General features: G+C 38.6%; 1 protein-coding gene across 2 annotated transcripts in view; it reads right to left on the minus strand.

Moving 5' to 3' along the window:
* The window catches only part of CHST3 (carbohydrate sulfotransferase 3), a 161,029-nt gene that overhangs the window by 8,923 nt on the left and 133,156 nt on the right, over positions 1–18,950 (minus strand). The window lies entirely within an intron of this gene.

Genomic DNA, 18,950 nt, shown 5'->3' on the forward strand with positions numbered 1-18,950 from the left:
CTCCAACGGGAAGAGTCATTGTGATCAGGGCCGCCACTAGAAATTTTGGGGCCCCTGACTTAACCATTGATCAGGGCCCCCCCCCCCCTTGACATGTGCAATTTTTGACCAAGTGACTAAAATGTATATGCACTTTATTCTTAATTGTCTATTTAAGCTTGGAAATGTTGTTAAGGTAGTAACATACAGACACACTCATACACTGAAACACACACACACTCACACATAAGGATGCACATATAGACACTCTAGCAGACACGCAAAGAAACACACTCAGACACAGACACTTAGCACTTGTTTACATTGACCTGACAAGTAATCAGGTAAACTACAGTTTTGTAAAAAAAGGAGATTTAGAAAACAAAATATGGAGTTCTGATTATCTTTTTGTAAATGAAGATGCCAACTAAATGATGACAACAGCATGCAGTGGCTGAAAGGAAGGGCCCTGAACTGCCTAAAGGTTAAATGGTGGATTAGGTGACTCCCGGAAAGGTCTCATTAGTCTCAAAGTCTGTAGAAAGATGTGAATAATCAGTAGACAGTAGTAAGGTCAAAATGTCCTAAAAAGGAACAGACAATGGACACACACACAAACTAAAACTTGCACATACACCCAAGGAAACACCGACAGAGACAGCCTCAGAAAACACACAAAGACATATACACACATACACACACAGAGACACCCACAGAAAACACACAAAGACATACACACACACATACACACACACAGAGACACCCACAGAAAACACACAAAGACATACACACACACAGAGAGACAACCACATAAAACACAGAAAGACATACATACTCACACCCTCACTGATACATCCACAGAAAACACACAAAGACATACACACACACGCTCACAGAGACACCCACAGAAAATAAACACCCTCACAGAGACATCCACAGAAAACACAGACATACATACACACACCCACACAGAGACATCCACAGAAAACACAGACATACACACCCACCCTCACAGAGGCATCCATAGAAAATACACAAAGACAAACATACACACACCCTCACAGAGACACCCATAGAAAAAAAATACATACACACTCATAGAGACACAAACCAAAGCACAAAGACATAAACACAGACACCCACAGAAACACTCACAGGAGGAAACATTTATGCACCTTGCATCCCCTAAATCAACGTTGTAACATGCATGATAAAAAAATGCAGAAATTAAGAGATCACTTTTAAAAGAATCATATTTGTAAATGTGCAGACAAAAATAATTCTGTGAATTCAAAATTGTACATTAATGATCTGGGTAGATGGCTAGATGAAGAAAAGTACTTTTAAAAGGTTTACATATGTTTGTTTGTTTTTTCCCCAACCAAGAGCACCACTTCAAATATAGTGTGCAAATATTCCCATCTGTTAGGTGTACTTATGGATTTTGAAAATGCTGTACTCTATATGGTCTTGGTGGGACCATAAGCTGTGGTACTCATACCATAAGATCTTATTAAATGCAGGATTTAGGCTTGTTGGTATGTATTTCAAAACTAAGTCAGCTGTAGTGTAAACTGTCTCATTTCAAACACTGAGCAATCTTAGTCTGAGAGTATAACATTTTATGCAGATGTAAAAATCTTAGATAAAATGCCTCCTTGCATCTGGAAAGTCCTTTCATAAGGCACCTACCATTTGCGTATTGAGGAGGAAACATTTCTGCTTGGTTTTAAATATAGAATTTCTACAGCATTGTCAAATAATCATACATACATTGCTGCTAAAAAATGTGTTTTTATGGACCCCTGGTCCCACCATACAACTACTACCAAACTAAAGTTACAATCCGAAATTGCACAAAGAAATAAAAAACATTTGCTAAGTAAGTCCTACCTCCTCTGCAAATGAAAGTGATCTGCCGTCTGACTCAGGCACACACTGTACAAACAAAGTGCCAAGTCTGTCTCACACTGTGCATAGTGGTTTAGTGCACACTCAGAAATCCTCTCAAATGTTAATACTTTACTCCTTGTAATAACATTCCCATGCTCAATTAGCACTCTGCTGTAGTACCCACTGGTGGCTGCCAAATTTAAAAAAAAAAAAAAAAATTTTTTTTTTTTTTTTTTTTTTTTTTAGTTCTTGCCTCATGGGGCCCCCCTGGCCCACTGGGCCCCTGACAGGAGTCACCCCTGTCACCCCCTGATGGCGGCCCTGATTGTGATACTGATGTTGTGGTACTGATAAAGCAGGGAAGTTACTCATTGCACAGCAATATACTGCTGCCCTCTATCCCAACCAATGGGTTAAATAAAATGAGTTGCAGATAGTGCTGTGCAGAAGCTAACAAATTGCAAGAAAATATAAACAGACCAACATTTCATTACATTAACCTTGATTGATTGATTGATTGATTGATTGATAGATTGATTGATTGATTGATTGATTGATTGATAGACATATAGATAGATAGATAGATAGATAGATAGATAGATGATAGACAGATAGATATATAGATAGATAGATAAATAGATAGATGATAGAGAGATAGGGAGAAAGATAGATAGATAGATAGATAGATAGATAGATAGATAGATAGGTGGGGAGATAGATAGATAGATAGATAGATAGATAGGGAGAAAGATAGATAGATGATAGATAGATAGATGATAGATAGATAGATGATAGATAGATAGATGATAGATAGATAGATGATAGAGAGATAGGGAGAAAGATAGATAGATAGATAGATAGGTGGGGAGATAGATAGATAGATAGATAGATAGATAAGGAGAGAGATAGATAGATGATAGATAGATATATATATATATATATATAGATAGATAGGGAGAAAGATAGATAGATAGATAGATAGATAGATAGGGAGATAGATGGATAGATAGATAGATAGATAGATAGATAGATAGGTGGGGAGATAAATAGATAGATAGATAGGTGGAGAGATAGATAGATAGATATATAGATAGATCGATAGATAGATAGATAGATAGACACTGACACGCTTTAGATTACATGTGAAACAGTGCTATATTTTGTAGACTAAGCTGATTGATCTGCATCAGATTTTGTGTTGGAAGCAGTTATAGTTCACTGCTATACTAGTCTGGATATGATTATCAGCTTAGGTCACTTACTGATTGTTTTGTGCAACATTTAAAGCCATTATCAGATACCCTGGCTCTATTTATTGCTAAATATCACAATATGCAGCTGAATTTCTTTTTGACCATTTGGGTGCCAAAGAAGCACCTTGTTATTATAAGTGCTGCTGTTCTCGTTCGTAGTTAAGAGGTTAAACTTTAGTGATTGTATTAGGTTAGTATGATGAATAATTTAACTATGTAAATGTTTTAACTAAAATGTATGTACCTATTTTAGCATCATTACCTCCTTATTTCCCAGATCACTATATATTACAGAAGAGTGCCCTAGTAGGAAACCATTGAATAATTTTGTTTTAATAATAGTTATTTTCTATAAAGAAATTGCTCAACGAAAGAGACGTGGGACATAAAGTATAAGTGTGTGTGTTATTTTTAAGTGACTGTGTGTGTCTGTAAGTGTGTGTGCTTGTGTGTCTGTGAGTATGTGTGTGTCTGTGAGTGTGTGTGCGTGCTTGTGTGTCTGTAAGTGTGTGTGCTTGTGTGTCTGTGAGTATGTGTGTGTCTGTATGTCTGTGAGTGTGTCCTTCTGTGTCTGTGAGTGTGTGTGCTTGTGTGTCTGTGAGTATGTGTGTGTCTGTAAGTGTGTGTGCTTGTGTGTCTGTGAGTGTGTCCTGTGTCTGTGAACGTGTGTGTTATTTTTAAGTATGTGACTCTGTGTGTCTGTAAGTGTGTGTGCTTGTGTGTCTGTGAGTGTATGTGTATGCCTGTATGTCTGTGAGTGTGTCCTTCTGTGTCTGTGAGTGTGTGTGGTATTTTAAGTGTGTGTGAGTGTTCTTGTGTGTCTGTGAGTATGCTTGTATGTCTGTTAGTGTGTACTTCTGTAAGTGTGTGTGTTGCTTTATGTATGTGACTGTGTGTGTCTGTGAGTGTGTGCTTGGGTTTGTGTGTCTGCTTGTATGTCTGTGTGTGCTTCTGTGTCTGTGAGTGTGTACTTCTGTGTCTGTAAATGTGTGTCTCTCTGGGTATATGTGTATGCTTGTATGTCTGAGTGTGTACTTCTGTGTCTGTGAGTATGTGTGTGTCTGTGGGTGTATATGTATGCTTGTATGTCTGTGAGTGTGTAATTGTGTCTGTGAGTGTGTACTTCTGTGTCTGTGAGTGTCGTTGTGTGTACTTCTGTGAGTATGTGTGTGTCTGTGGGTGTATGTGTATGCTTGTATGTCTGTGAGTGTGTAATTGTGTCTGTGAATGTGTACTTCTGTGTCTGTGTGTGTACTTCTGTGAGTATGTGTGTGTCTGTGAGTGTGTACTTCTGTGAGTATGTGTGTGTCTGTGGGTGTATGTGTATGCTTGTATGTCTGAGTGTGTAATTGTGTCTGTGAGTGTGTAGTTCTGTGTCTGTGAGTGTGTATCTGTGTGTGTTCTTGTGCATCTGTGAGTATGCTTGTATGTCTGTGAGTGTGTGTGTTGTTTTATGTATGTGTCTGTGTGTGCTTCTGTGACTATGAGTGTGTGTGTTGTTTAATGTATGTGTCTGTGTGTGCTTCTGTGTCTGTGAGTGTGTGTGTCTGTGTGTGTTCTTGTGCATCTGTGAGTATGCTTGTATGTCTGTGAGTGTGTGTGTTGTTTTATGTATGTGTCTGTGTGTGCTTCTGTGCCTGCGAGTGTGTGTACCTGTGTCTAGAAAATTAAAAAGATAAATAATCAAATACGCATGTCTGTATGTCTGTGAGTGTGTCCTTCTGTGTCTGTGAGTGTGTGTGCTTGTGTGTCTGTGAGTATGTGTGTGTCTGTAAGTGTGTGTGCTTGTGTTTCTGTGAGTGTGTCCTGTGTCTGTGAATGTGTGTGTTATTTTTAAGTATGTGACTCTGTGTGTCTGTAAGTGTGTGTGCTTGTGTGTCTGTGAGTGTATGTGTATGCCTGTATGTCTGTGAGTGTGTCCTTCTGTGTCTGTGAGTGTGTGTGGTATTTTAAGTGTGTGTGAGTGTTCTTGTGTGTCTGTGAGTATGCTTGTATGTCTGTTAGTGTGTACTTCTGTAAGTGTGTGTGTTGCTTTATGTATGTGACTGTGTGTGTCTGTGAGTGTGTGCTTGGGTTTGTGTGTCTGCTTGTATGTCTGTGTGTGCTTCTGTGTCTGTGAGTGTGTACTTCTGTGTCTGTAAATGTGTGTCTCTCTGGGTATATGTGTATGCTTGTATGTCTGAGTGTGTACTTCTGTGTCTGTGAGTATGTGTGTGTCTGTGGGTGTATATGTATGCTTGTATGTCTGTGAGTGTGTAATTGTGTCTGTGAGTGTGTACTTCTGTGTCTGTGAGTGTCGTTGTGTGTACTTCTGTGAGTATGTGTGTGTCTGTGGGTGTATGTGTATGCTTGTATGTCTGTGAGTGTGTAATTGTGTCTGAATGTGTACTTCTGTGTCTGTGTGTGTACTTCTGTGAGTATGTGTGTGTCTGTGAGTGTGTACTTCTGTGAGTATGTGTGTGTCTGTGGGTGTATGTGTATGCTTGTATGTCTGAGTGTGTAATTGTGTCTGTGAGTGTGTAGTTCTGTGTCTGTGAGTGTGTATCTGTGTGTGTTCTTGTGCATCTGTGAGTATGCTTGTATGTCTGTGAGTGTGTGTGTTGTTTTATGTATGTGTCTGTGTGTGCTTCTGTGCCTATGAGTGTGTGTGTTGTTTAATGTATGTGTCTGTGTGTGCTTCTGTGTCTGTGAGTGTGTGTGTCTGTGTGTGTTCTTGTGCATCTGTGAGTATGCTTGTATGTCTGTGAGTGTGTGTGTTGTTTTATGTATGTGTCTGTGTGTGCTTCTGTGCCTGCGAGTGTGTGTACCTGTGTCTAGAAAATTAAAAAGATAAATAATCAAATACGCATAAGTGAAAATAAAAAAGTATTAAGACAAAAAAAATCAAATAACACATTTTCTCCTTCAGATCTCAAAATATTAATGTTTAAGGTCTGAACTATCCCCCAAATATCGGCAAAAGTTGCAAACTTCTCCCACATGAGTAAGCAGGCAATGGAAATTCTATAAAAAAAACTGCTACTTGTCCAACTCCTACTGGCTGCAGTGCACACTACTGACTTAAAGGGATAGTAAAGTCACAATTAAAGGGACACAAAACCCATATTTTTTCTATCATGACTTAGAAAGAACATGCCGTTTTAAACAACTTTCCGATTTACTTCTATTAGATAATTTGCTTTATTCTCTTGATATCCTTTGTTGTTGAAAAGCATAACTATATAGGCTCAGTAGCTGCTGATTGGTGGCTGCACATAGATGCCTTGTGTGATTGGTTCACTCATGGGCATTGCTATTTCTTAAACAAAGGATATCTAAAGAATGAAGCAAATTAGATCAAAGTAAATGGCAATGTTGTTTAAAACTTTAAATGAGTCAGGCAGAGGATGCAGTTTTAAACAACTTTCTAGTTTACTTTTATTATCAGATTTACTCTATTCTTTTGGTTTCCTTTGTTGAAAAGCATACCTGGGTAGACTCAGAAGCAACAATGCACTACTGGGAGCTAGCTGCTGATTGGTGGCTGTACATTCATACCACTTGTCATTGGCTCTTAAGATGTTTTCAGCTAGATCCCAGTAGCGTATTTCTGCTCCTTCACCTAATCTTCAATAAAGGATACCAAAAGAACAGAAGAAAATTGGAAAGTTATTTAAACTTGCATAATCTGTCTGAAATATAAAATATTAATTCACACTTTACTTTTCCTTCAACTATGCTACAGTCCTGACCCAGCTACATGCTACAAAGTGACTGCATAGATCAAAGTAAGAGCTTGTTAACATCTGACCCAAGCTGACAACAATGTAAAAAAAGAAGTATAGACAAATGTCTTTTATAGGATCCCGGACGGTTATTGCTAAGCAAAATCCTGCAAATTATCCTAAAATGTTAATGTTTGCATGAAGACCCTATGCAGAGCACTTTGAAGATATAGAGGTCGATTTATCAAGCTACAGCGAACAGGGGCGGACATATGCACCCCTGACTGCCGCAGCTCGCCTCTGGCAGACTGAATTCCACTACCGGAATTCAGCATTGCACAAGAACGCATTTTTGCGCTCTTGCGCAATGCCAGCCCCTGCCCACACACATCCAATCACGCGTGGGCAGGAGCTGTCAATCTCAAGAGTTGGACGAGACCGGGGAGATTTAAATTCGCCACCTAAGAGGTGGTGAAGAGGTTAGGGAAGCAGCAGTCTGATGACCACTGCGTCAAAAATACGGACTCTTGTGAGAACCTGCAGTCGTAAGGGTGCAAAGCCCTTGATAAATCGACCCCTTAAAGTGTGTGTGTGTCTGTCTTTCTCTACAGATATTTAGTGCTGATTGGGAGTTTCATACACAGCTGAAGATGTTTGATTCTTGAATCTTTGTGTATTTTACTAATTTATTTGCATTGATCTGTATTTCTCATTGAAGGATCTGCATTGATCTATAGCTTAAAAGTCTCATTATATCCTCCCTCCCTACCCCGTACATTTGCCTGTGCTTTAGGAAGTTTGTGCATAAATTATTCACCCATCAAAGATTTCCTGGAAAGTTGTGGGACATATGGATCTGATCGCATTTACCAACTACAGACAGTTCAGTGAGAGGGGAGAGCACATTTGCATAGAATTGCCTAAGGGGCTACTGTAAGACCCCTCTACATGGGGAGTAAAGCGTGAGATGCATAGGATTCACTCATTACTTTCTATTATAGACAAAGAGCAGATGAAGGCTCACTATGAAGTCTTCTCCCAGCAGGCATTAATAGATGATTATATTATATTATGCCCCTGATACAAAAGAAAAGAACACAATTATCCTGGCAGCTGTACAAATAGACAAGATAAATGCTCAACAGTAATGACAATTTATAAATGTAATTAGCAGACACTGTTGCAAGCACTGGTGTTATAGAGTGCTCAGGATACGTGCACTTTCCTGAGCTCCTATGAGCCGTTTCTAGGTTCACTACTCAACAATGGATACCAAAGAACAAATCAGAACTGAAAATACAAATAAATTGTAAAGTTGTTTAAAACTGCATTTTCTGTCTGCATCACGAACATTTAATTTTTGCTTTAATGTCCCTTAAAGGGACAGTCTAGTCAAAATTAAACTTTCATTATTCAGATAGGGCAAGCAATTTTAAACAACTTTCCATTTCACTTTTATCATCAAATTTTATTTGTTCTCTTTATATTCTTAGTTGAAAGCTAAACCTAGGAAGGCTCATATACTAATATCTTAGCCCTTGAAGACCGCCTCTTATCTCAATGCATTTGGCAGTTTTCCACAGCTAGAGGGTGTTAGTTCATGTGTGCAATATAGATAATATTATGCTCACACACGTTGAGTTACTTATGAGAGGGCCCTGATTGGCTAAAATGCAAGTCTGTCAAAGTAACTGAAATAAGGGGGCAGTCTGCAGAGGCTTAGATACAAGGCACAGAGGTAAAAAGTGTATTAATATAACTGTGTTGGTTGTGCAAAACTGGGGAATGGGTAATAAAGGAATTGTCTACCTTTTTAAACAATAACAATTCTGGATTAGACTGTTCCTTTAAATGGAATTATTATAAATGTGTACTGAACTTTGTTCACAGTTTATTTTGCAAATCCAAGAAAATATTTAGTCGCTTTTATTGAGTATCCACCAAAAACATTAACAAGTATATTTTCATCTGCACCAGAGATATTTAGGAGATTATATGTATCATATGGCATTACAGTAAGTATCACAGTATAATTTCATGCTATTCCTCTACCTCTCCTAGTTGGCAGCACACAGATTACCCACTTGTGTCTCACCCACGCAGCTAACAGCTACACTTGGGGGAGTGCTTGCTATATTGACTAAAACTAACAACTTATTTATTAACACTTCAAAAGGATGCACTGAATATGATTCTGATTGTAGCATAACATATAGCTCGAACATTTCTAGCACTTTTGCAAACATAATAAATGTCATGAATTGGGATAAAACATTGCTCATTTAGGTTTGTGTATGTAGAAGTACATTTTTGTTATTAGTAACAGGATAATTGTTCTCTTGCTCTGAAAGTAAAGTACATCTCAGGGTTCCCCTAATTTTACAAGGTTGGATACACATGGTCTGAATGGATGACTATTAGTGGAATTTCTGCTAGTCTCAGCCGTATTATCCAATAATAAATTACTCAGATTTCTTTCAGCTAGAAGTAAGGAAATCACGGAAGGAAGGTGGAAGTCGTTCTTTTTGTGCTTAATTAGTAATATAAACTGCAGATGGCAAAGCTTATTAGTTCTATTTGCAAACAATTAAGTCAGAGCATTTTGTAGCACTGGATGACTGCCATCTCTGTCAATAAATGGGTTAAAAACAGGACATTTTATACAAATTCAATTAAAAAATAATTAATTTCTTTAGCTGCAAGTCCCATATTTCCAACTAACTGGCCACTAACTCAAAACCGTAACTTTCCCACTATTAGGATTATCTGGACTCCCTATAGAATGGCTAGGAAAGACTCTGTTTCTATATAAGCCTTCCTGCAATTGCCAATTACTCATGGTTCAAAGCCAGGACATTAGTCATACAATCTGTCTAGATCTTAACCAGATTCTTTGCAAAAGTCTATAGACCTTCCCTGATTTGAAACAAGATATTAAACATTTGGTTGACACACCCTATTGCACTATTGCCAGATTATTGTTTGATAATAGTTTAGATCAAAATGTTTAGCAAAAATTCAGTGTGTGCACATTTGTATTTGTGTAAGAGAATGTAGAATCTAACTGATTAGATTAATTTAAAAAAGGATGTCCTACTAAATTTAATGTGTAGTGTATATATATATATATAAGTGGCATATTTAGGTATTGTGCAGTCAAAGTTCTGCTGCCCCCCTCCCCCATGATTTAGGCCTTTTTTGATCATATTATTTTTTGGTCAGGGTGACTTTTTTCCCCATGGCATTATCAAAATAAATGTTACTGTTCAAGTGAGTGTGTGTGCATATGGTGAGTGTGTGTGTTTATTGTGTGTGTGTATATGGTGAGTGTGTGTGTATATGGTGAGTGTGTGTGTTTATTGTGTGTATATGGTGAGTGTGTGTGCATATTGAGTGTGTGTGTTTATTGTGTGTGTGTATATGGTGAGTGTGTGTGTATATGGTGAGTGTGTGTGCATAAGGTGAGTGTGTGTATATATGGTGAGTGTGTGTGTTTATTGTGTGTGTATATGGTGAGTGTGTGTGTATATGGTGAGTGTGTGTGCATATGGTGAGTGTGTGTGCATATGGTGAGTGTGTGTGTATATGGTGAGTGTGTGTGCATATGGTGAGTGTGTGTGTTTATTGTGTGTGTGTAGTGCAGTGTGCATGTATATGTGTGTATGTAGTGATATATAGTATATATCCTCTTTCAAGGCTTATTATATATGAGTTATATTTCATAACAAACTTTATGTACATTGTTGCTGTAAAAGTTATTTTTATTTTGAAATGTTACAGTTTGGGCAAAATGTCTATTATAACGCTATTTTTTAAAGCAACATAAATAAATCTGGAGTAATCATTTATTTCAATAAAAAATATTTGTTAAGTTGCCATTATATATTATAGCTTCCAGGGTCAAGTAAAAAAAGTTCTATCTGTTGTCTATAACATACTTTATACACATCCTATATCTAACACTAATTTACTATCAGAAGAAGGTTATTGCAATGTTTATATTTAGAATATTACATTATAAATTTTATTGTGTCCGAATGGTGCCACTTATGTGAATGAAACTCTGAATGTTGACTTTGCAATACCAGTATTTATATATGTAACCAGTCTGGTTTGAAAGGGCAGTCCATTTCTGTGTTTTTATATATATATATATATATATATATATATATATATAAACAAATCCCCAAAGAAGGATAAGCACAGTCTTACAATGTCTTTCAGCTGCCAGGGTGCACTTTACAAGCAAATCCAAAATCCCATAAAAAAAAGGCACTCGCTGGTCTTCATAAAATATAACATTTATTTCAGAATGAGTTCCAAAAAACGGACCTCAAAAAAACACATACATGTGTTTTTTTGGGGGTCAGTTTTTTGGAACTAATTCTGACATTTAACAAAGGTGTAACTGCACACCGAAACGTTATGTCTTTTTATTGATGAACTGAAATAAATGTTATATTTTATGAAGCCCAGCGAGTGCCTTTTTTTGATGGGATTTTATATATATAGTTTATTATTATTATTTTTTTTTTACGGAATTATGTGATTAAAAGTTGGTCTTATTAGCAAGCTTCCAACTAATTAAACTCATACCCCATGTGTAATGCTCAAGCATGTCTTGCACAAACCTGGTGTAATAATTTCACAGCAGTCATTTTGACATGAAATAGTAGGACTAATACAGGTGTTAGCAATGACATTAATTAAGGTTCCATTCCATTTAGGTTTACGAGAATAAGGTTCCTGCTATCATTCAAGTGTAAGGGGAGGTCACACTAAATACTTGCCACATCAGCCTATAGAAGCTGTTTGTTTTTAGATTGTTTCATTTTTTTTTAATACTGTATACAAATATCCTGTATTTTCTGGTTGTATGTATATATATATATATATATATATATATATATATATATACACACACACACCTCCCTCATACATATACACATACACACAAACACCCATGCCACACAGACAGATAAACAAATCTCCCCAAACACACACATGCAAAGAAAAAATATGCCAAATCCAGCTTTAGTTTGACGTTGTAATTATTGACGTCATGATGAAATCATGCAGATGTTTTTCATTTTATAGACTTTTGTGTAATTGTTTTTGGGCCTCTTAATATAAGCAATATTGTGAATATTCTACATAACTCTTTTTTGAATCACTATAATCTTGGAATCACTCCAATATCTTCAATTAGGTACAATCCCTATAGCTCACTAGTAATAAAAGAGAGATGCATTGTTCATACTGAGAAATTAGTCTAATGAATGCAGGATGAGAGGTTTTGCACTGCCTTAAAGGGGCATATAACTAACAAATCTTCTATTACATATTTAATTAAACAGACACTAAATGTAGGGAATGTATTGCTGCACTACTGTTTAACGCAAAGTGGATAAATACATTTTCAGGGGACACTAAAGTCAAAATTACATTTTCATGATTTAGACTGAGCATGCAATTAATAAAACAAACCTGCCATTATCGTCACTAGGGTTGGTGTCACTCGGTGCGGTAAGTTATGGTGTCACCCCACCCCCCAGAAAGTAGACACACACAAAAACACAGGCACACACACATACAAACACTCAGACACACTTAAATACATACTCAGATGCACACACAAACACTCGGAAACACACTCAAACACACACACAAAAACACTGAGACACACAAAAACTCAGACACACACATACAAAATATGTAAACTGCACTGCATTAATTATAAAGCTCATGCCTAGATCTGCTCCCTGGCTCAGCAGAGCATCAAATGAAAGATAAACAGAGCACTCTAAAATAAATCACTGAAGAAAAGGTTTAGGCGCACAAACTATGAAAATTCTGCTCTCTGACTCTGTTCCAAGTCTGTCAGTGCACAGCCCTGGGCCGCATGTCACTGAGCAGTGAGCACAGATAGGCAGGCAGGTTTAGGCTAGCAGCGCAACTTTGCAAGCCCCACGGCACGCCCACAACATTCATAGTGAAATTGGGCAGGGGAGGAGCAAAGTACAAACAAGCAAAAGCAGCTGGGAAAACTATTTGTTGAAATTGCAGCACTGGCTCAAGGGGCAAAAAAATTGTGTGTCTACAACTTCCCCAGTCCCACTAATGTTCACAAATGCATTGCCCCTCTAATAAAATAAGCTATGCATCTCAACATTTTAAAATTTAAATTAAAATTTTTTTTTGGCGTCACCCCCTGGAGGTTGTCACCCAGGTGCGACCCGCACCCCCCTAGTGACGCCACTGTATGCTACTGAGCATGTGCAGGAGTTCACAGCATATCTATACTATAATCGCGTTTGTAACGCATCCGTCGGTGTCGCCAGTTGCGCATGCATCCTCAAAGGAATGTTGGCAGCGCGAGGCAGCCAAAATAATGTTGGCTGTGCGCACAGCCAAAAGAATTCACCTGGATGCAGCAAAGCTGCATCCAGGGGGATTCCGAAAATGGCAGGTTGGTGAAAGAATTGATTCTTTCACCACCCTGTCATTTTCGGAATCCACCGGGATGCAGCGAAGGCAAACGGAGCATTACAAAAAAAAACCCCTAACTGCCTGCAATATGTGTTTAAAAAAAAACACCTAACCGCCCGCAATAAGTATTAATAAAAAAAAAACTAACCTTGGGGTGTGGGGGGTTTTACTGTTAGGGGGGATTTAGTATTTTTTAGAGGTAAAAGAGCTGTTTATCTTAAGGCAATGCCCTACAAAAGGCCCTTTAAAGGGCTATTGGTAGTTAAGTATTAGATTAGGGGGTGTTTGTGTTTTTGGGGGATTTTTTATTTTCATAGGGGTATTAGTCTAGGTTTACATTTTTTATTCTGGATACCTTTGTTTATTTATTTATTTTTTTGTAACTAGCTTAGGGGGTTGTGGTTTTTAGACTACCCTCTGGGCAGGCTTAACGTCTAGTACATTTATAAGTGTGACTGGCAGGCTGCTGTCACATGATACAAGGTAATAAAGTAATGGGAACTTTGCTTGCTTAACCTTCAACGTGTTATTGCATTGTCTTTTTATTATGCATTTGCTGATTATGCAGCTCCACTGTGCGACCACGGACTGTAACTATGACCACTTTCCACTCCTGATTGTCTTACCAGCCACGTTCAGCTCAGGAAGTCCGTTGCTCTTTGGAACAAATTTTAAATGACCACTAAAGTCTAAATTACAATTTCATGATTCAGATAGAGCACACACTTTTAAACAACTTTCCTATAAACTTTCATTATCTAAAAGTGCACAATATCTTTATATGCACAGTTTCTGAGGCTCCCACTGAGCATGTGCAAGATTCACAGGATATATGTATATGCATTTTGTGATTGGCTGAAGGTTGTCACATGATGTAGTGGGAAGTAAAATTGAATTAACTTTGAAATTGGTCAGAACAAAATCTACTACTCATTTGAAATTTAAACTATATGCTTTTGTGCTGCTGTGTTTAATAATCCTCTAACTATGTGCTTAACTGCTCTGGTCAGGGGTTAAACACAATCTTGCGCTTGTTTTCGGTAGATAACGATGATGGATCTTTGAGCCAGTATTGTCACTATGTTATTCCAGTGGTCACAAATGGTTAAAAAGGAATTTAAACCCCCTCAAAAAAAATATTTAATTATTTAGATAAAGAATACCACTCTAAACAACCAAATTTACTTCTATTATCTAATGTGCTTCATTCTCTTGGTATACTTTGTTGAAAAACATACCTATATAGTCTCAGGAGCAGCAATACACTACTGGGATCTAGTTGCTGATTGGTGGCTGCACCATATATGCTTCTTGTCATTGGCTCACCTGATGTGTTCAACTAGCTCCCAGTAGTGCATTGATTTTCCTTCAACAAAAGATACCAAGAGAATGAAGGTTTGCTAATAGAAGGATAAAGCATTTTGGTTTGTTGGTCAATCTCTTTTAATAGTGAGCAGTGGTGCTAATAGGTGACGTTTTGTGCTCCAAACCATAGAGATACTTGTGTATGTTTTTTTTTATTTAAAGAGCCATAACAGTGGAAACATTACATGCTCTAAACCACTGGTTCTCAAACCTGTCCTCAGAGCTCCCTTACAGGCCAGATTTTTTGAGGATATCTGAACTAGACCACAGGTGAAATAAATCAGATGATTAATAAACACAGTTATTTTACCTGCTCTCACCCAAGGTAATCCTGAAAATCTGGCCTGTTAGGGAGGTCTAAGGACAGCTTTGAAAATTAGGGTTTTAGAAGTACCACTTGGTTGTGGCATTAGTGCTGCTGATGGGATCAGTAGCAGTTTCCACTCAAGGCCAGTTCCTTTACCTTTATTTTGTCATTTTAAATAGCAGATTTTGTGTATTGTATTCCCAGTACTTAAAGGGACAGTCACCATCAGAATTTTTGTTGTTTTAAAAGATAGATAACGCCTTAATTACCAATTCCCCAGTTTTGCATAACCAACACAGTTATAATAATACACGTTTTACCTCTGTAATTACCTTGTATCTAAGCCTCAGCAGACTGCCCCTTTTTTAGAGGCGGCCTTCAAGGTCTAAGAAATTAGAATATGAATCTCCTAGGTTTAGCTTTCAACTAAGAATACCAAGAGAACAAAGCAAAATTGGTGATAAAAGTAAATTGGAAAGTTGTTTAAAATTACATGCCCTATTTGAATCATGAAAGTTTTTTTTGGACTTGACTGTCCCTTTAAGTACTGTTTATAGAAAAGCAGCGTAGACAAGAAAGTTTAGATGAAAAAAGCTGCCTGTGGCACAGAGGTACTAAAATAATTATTTTCCATTGGTCTTTTAGTAAACACAAGAAATAAGATAAGGAGGACTATGTGTAAATGTTTAGACTGATAAGATAATGAGTTATGCTCTTCCTGTAAGCACAGCCCATTTTATTGGATTGCAGTTTTAATAAGCAGAAATAGCTCTTTCATGTGCAAAACTAAACCATAGGAAACAATTTGCTATACAGTTTAAACTTTGCAGCTGGTATAACAAGTAATTGGAAACTAATATTTGCAGTACTGTGCCCCTTTAAGTAATGAGTCCCTTTTTCTCCTAACCAAAAATTAACTAAACAAAAACAAAAGAAACACTTCAGCCAATCAACAATAAAAATGGATGATTGTGATCCCATCAATATCACAAAGGGCTCATCTATATCTGGTGCAGAGACACCAAATTACAATGCAATTTGTAATCCCAGTACAGAAAGCATCATCAGTAGTTAGTTATTCACTAATGTTATACATTTCTGTCTATCCCAAGACAACTGGCAAACGCCAAACTCTTGCACATTAATGTTCCTGTCACTGGTCTGCAGATGCCCAGGGGTACAGGATATAAAATTACAACTGGCAAAAAAATGAATTAACAATTGAACATCTTGTCTGGCTTTTTTCCTGTGTTGAGTCATTTCTAGTGTAATTTTAAGTCTAATCTGCAATCTTTTCCCAAGTGATAAGTCACCATGTGTTTATGTCGGCTACACATCCTTTGTATATTTATCTATATGTGTTTGATGGGAATTCTGTAGCTTCTATAACCAAATATTCCAAAAGAAAACACAAAACAAAAGAGGTTAATTTTTGTAACTATAAAATGATGATATATAAATAATGCTGATGTTAGAAATATGTTAAGCTGCAATAGACTTACATCAGAAGTATTTTTTAAATAATTAATTGCATGTCATCCCATCTTTATGTACAAAAGAGAGAGAGGGCATATTTCTCACAAATGCTTTGCATACTATGGGATACAATTATCAAGCTCTGAATGGAGCTTGATGCCCCTGTTTCTGCACAAGCCTTCAGGCTCTCCGAAAACAGCAGTTATGAAGCAACGGTCTAAAGACACTATCCCTCTGCCTGCCTGTATATGTGTTGTGAGGGTACACTATCCCTCTGCCTGCCTGTATATGTGTTGTGAGGGTACATTATCCCTCTGCCTGTCTATATATGTGTTGTGAGGGTACATTATCCCTCTGCCTGCCTGTATATGTGTTGTGAGGTTACACTATCCCTCTGCCTGTCTGTATATGTGTTGTGAGGTTACATTATCCCTCTGCCTGCCTGTATATGTGTTGTGAGGGTACATTATCCCTCTGCCTGCCTGTATATGTGTTGTGAGGTTACACTATCCCTCTGCCTGTCTGTATATGTGTTGTGAGGTTACATTATCCCTCTGCCTGCCTGTATCTGTGTTGTGAGGTTACATTATCCCTCTGCCTGCCTGTATATGTGTTGTGAGGTTACACTATCCCTCTGCCTGCCTGTATATGTGTTGTGAGGTTACATTATCCCTCTGCCTGCCTGTATATGTGTTGTGAGGGCACAATATCCCTCTGCCTGCCTGTATCTGTATTCTGAGGGTACACTATCCCTCTGCCTGCCTGTATATGTGTTGTGAGGTTACACTATCCCTCTGCCTGCCTGTATATGTGTTGTGAGGTTACACTATCCCTCTGCCTGCCTGTATATGTGTTGTGAGGGCACAATATCCCTCTGCCTGCCTGTATCTGTATTCTGAGGGTACACTATCCCTCTGCCTGCCTGTATATGTGTTGTGAGGTTACACTATCCCTCTGCCTGCCTGTATATGTGTTGTGAGGTTACATTATCCCTCTGCCTGTCTGTATGTGTGTTGTGAGGGTACACTATCCCTCTGCCTGCCTGTATATGTGTTGTGAGGGTACAATATCCCTCTGCCTGTCTGTATGTGTGTTGTGAGGGTACACTATCCCTCTGCCTGCCTGTATATGTGTTGTGAGGGTACAATATCCCTCTGCCTGCCTGTATATGTGTTGTGAGGTTACACTATCCCTCTGCCTGCCTGTATATGTGTTGTGAGGGCACAATATCCCTCTGCCTGCCTGTATCTGTATTCTGAGGGTACACTATCCCTCTGCCTGCCTGTATATGTGTTGTGAGGTTACAATATCCCTCTGCCTGCCTGTATATGTGTTGTGAGGGCACAATATCCCTCTGCCTGCCTGTATCTGTATTCTGAGGGTACACTATCCCTCTGCCTGCCTGTATATGTGTTGTGAGGTTACACTATCCCTCTGCCTGCCTGTATATGTGTTGTGAGGTTACATTATCCCTCTGCCTGCCTGTATATGTGTTGTGAGGGCACAATATCCCTCTGCCTGCCTGTATCTGTATTCTGAGGGTACACTATCCCTCTGCCTGCCTGTATATGTGTTGTGAGGGCACAATATCCCTCTGCCTGCCTGTATATGTGTTGTGAGGGTACATTATCCCTCTGCCTGCCTGTATATGTGTTGTGAGGGTACAATATCCCTCTGCCTGCCTGTATATGTGTTGTGAGGGTACACTATCCCTCTGCCTGCCTGTATATGTGTTGTGAGGGCACAATATCCCTCTGCCTGCCTGTATATGTGTTGTGAGGGTACAATATCCCTCTGCCTGTCTGTATATGTGTTGTGAGGGTACAATATCCCTCTGCCTGCCTGTATATGTGTTGTGAGGGTACACTATCCCTCTGTCTGCCTGTATATGTGTTGTGAGGGTACACTATCCCTCTGTCTGCCTGTATATGTGTTGTGAGGGTACACTATCCCTCTGCCTGTCTGTATGTGTGTTGTGAGGGTACAATATCCCTGTGCCTGCCTGTATATGTGTTGTGAGGGTACAATATCCCTCTGCCTGTCTGTATGTGTGTTGTGAGGGTACACTATCCCTCTGCCTGCCTGTATATGTGTTGTGAGGGTACAATATCCCTGTGCCTGCCTGTATATGTGTTGTGAGGGTACACTATCCCTCTGTCTGCCTGTATATGTGTTGTGAGGGTACACTATCCCTCTGTCTGCCTGTATATGTGTTGTGAGGGTACACTATCCCTCTGCCTGTCTGTATGTGTGTTGTGAGGGTACAATATCCCTGTGCCTGCCTGTATATGTGTTGTGAGGGTACAATATCCCTCTGCCTGTCTGTATGTGTGTTGTGAGGGTACACTATCCCTCTGCCTGCCTGTATATGTGTTGTGAGGGTACAATATCCCTCTGCCTGTCTGTATGTGTGTTGTGAGGGTACACTATCCCTCTGCCTGCCTGTATATGTGTTGTGAGGGTACAATATCCCTCTGCCTGCCT

This window comes from Bombina bombina, chromosome 9, assembly GCF_027579735.1.
Source record: "Bombina bombina isolate aBomBom1 chromosome 9, aBomBom1.pri, whole genome shotgun sequence".
Taxonomy (NCBI): domain Eukaryota; kingdom Metazoa; phylum Chordata; class Amphibia; order Anura; family Bombinatoridae; genus Bombina; species Bombina bombina.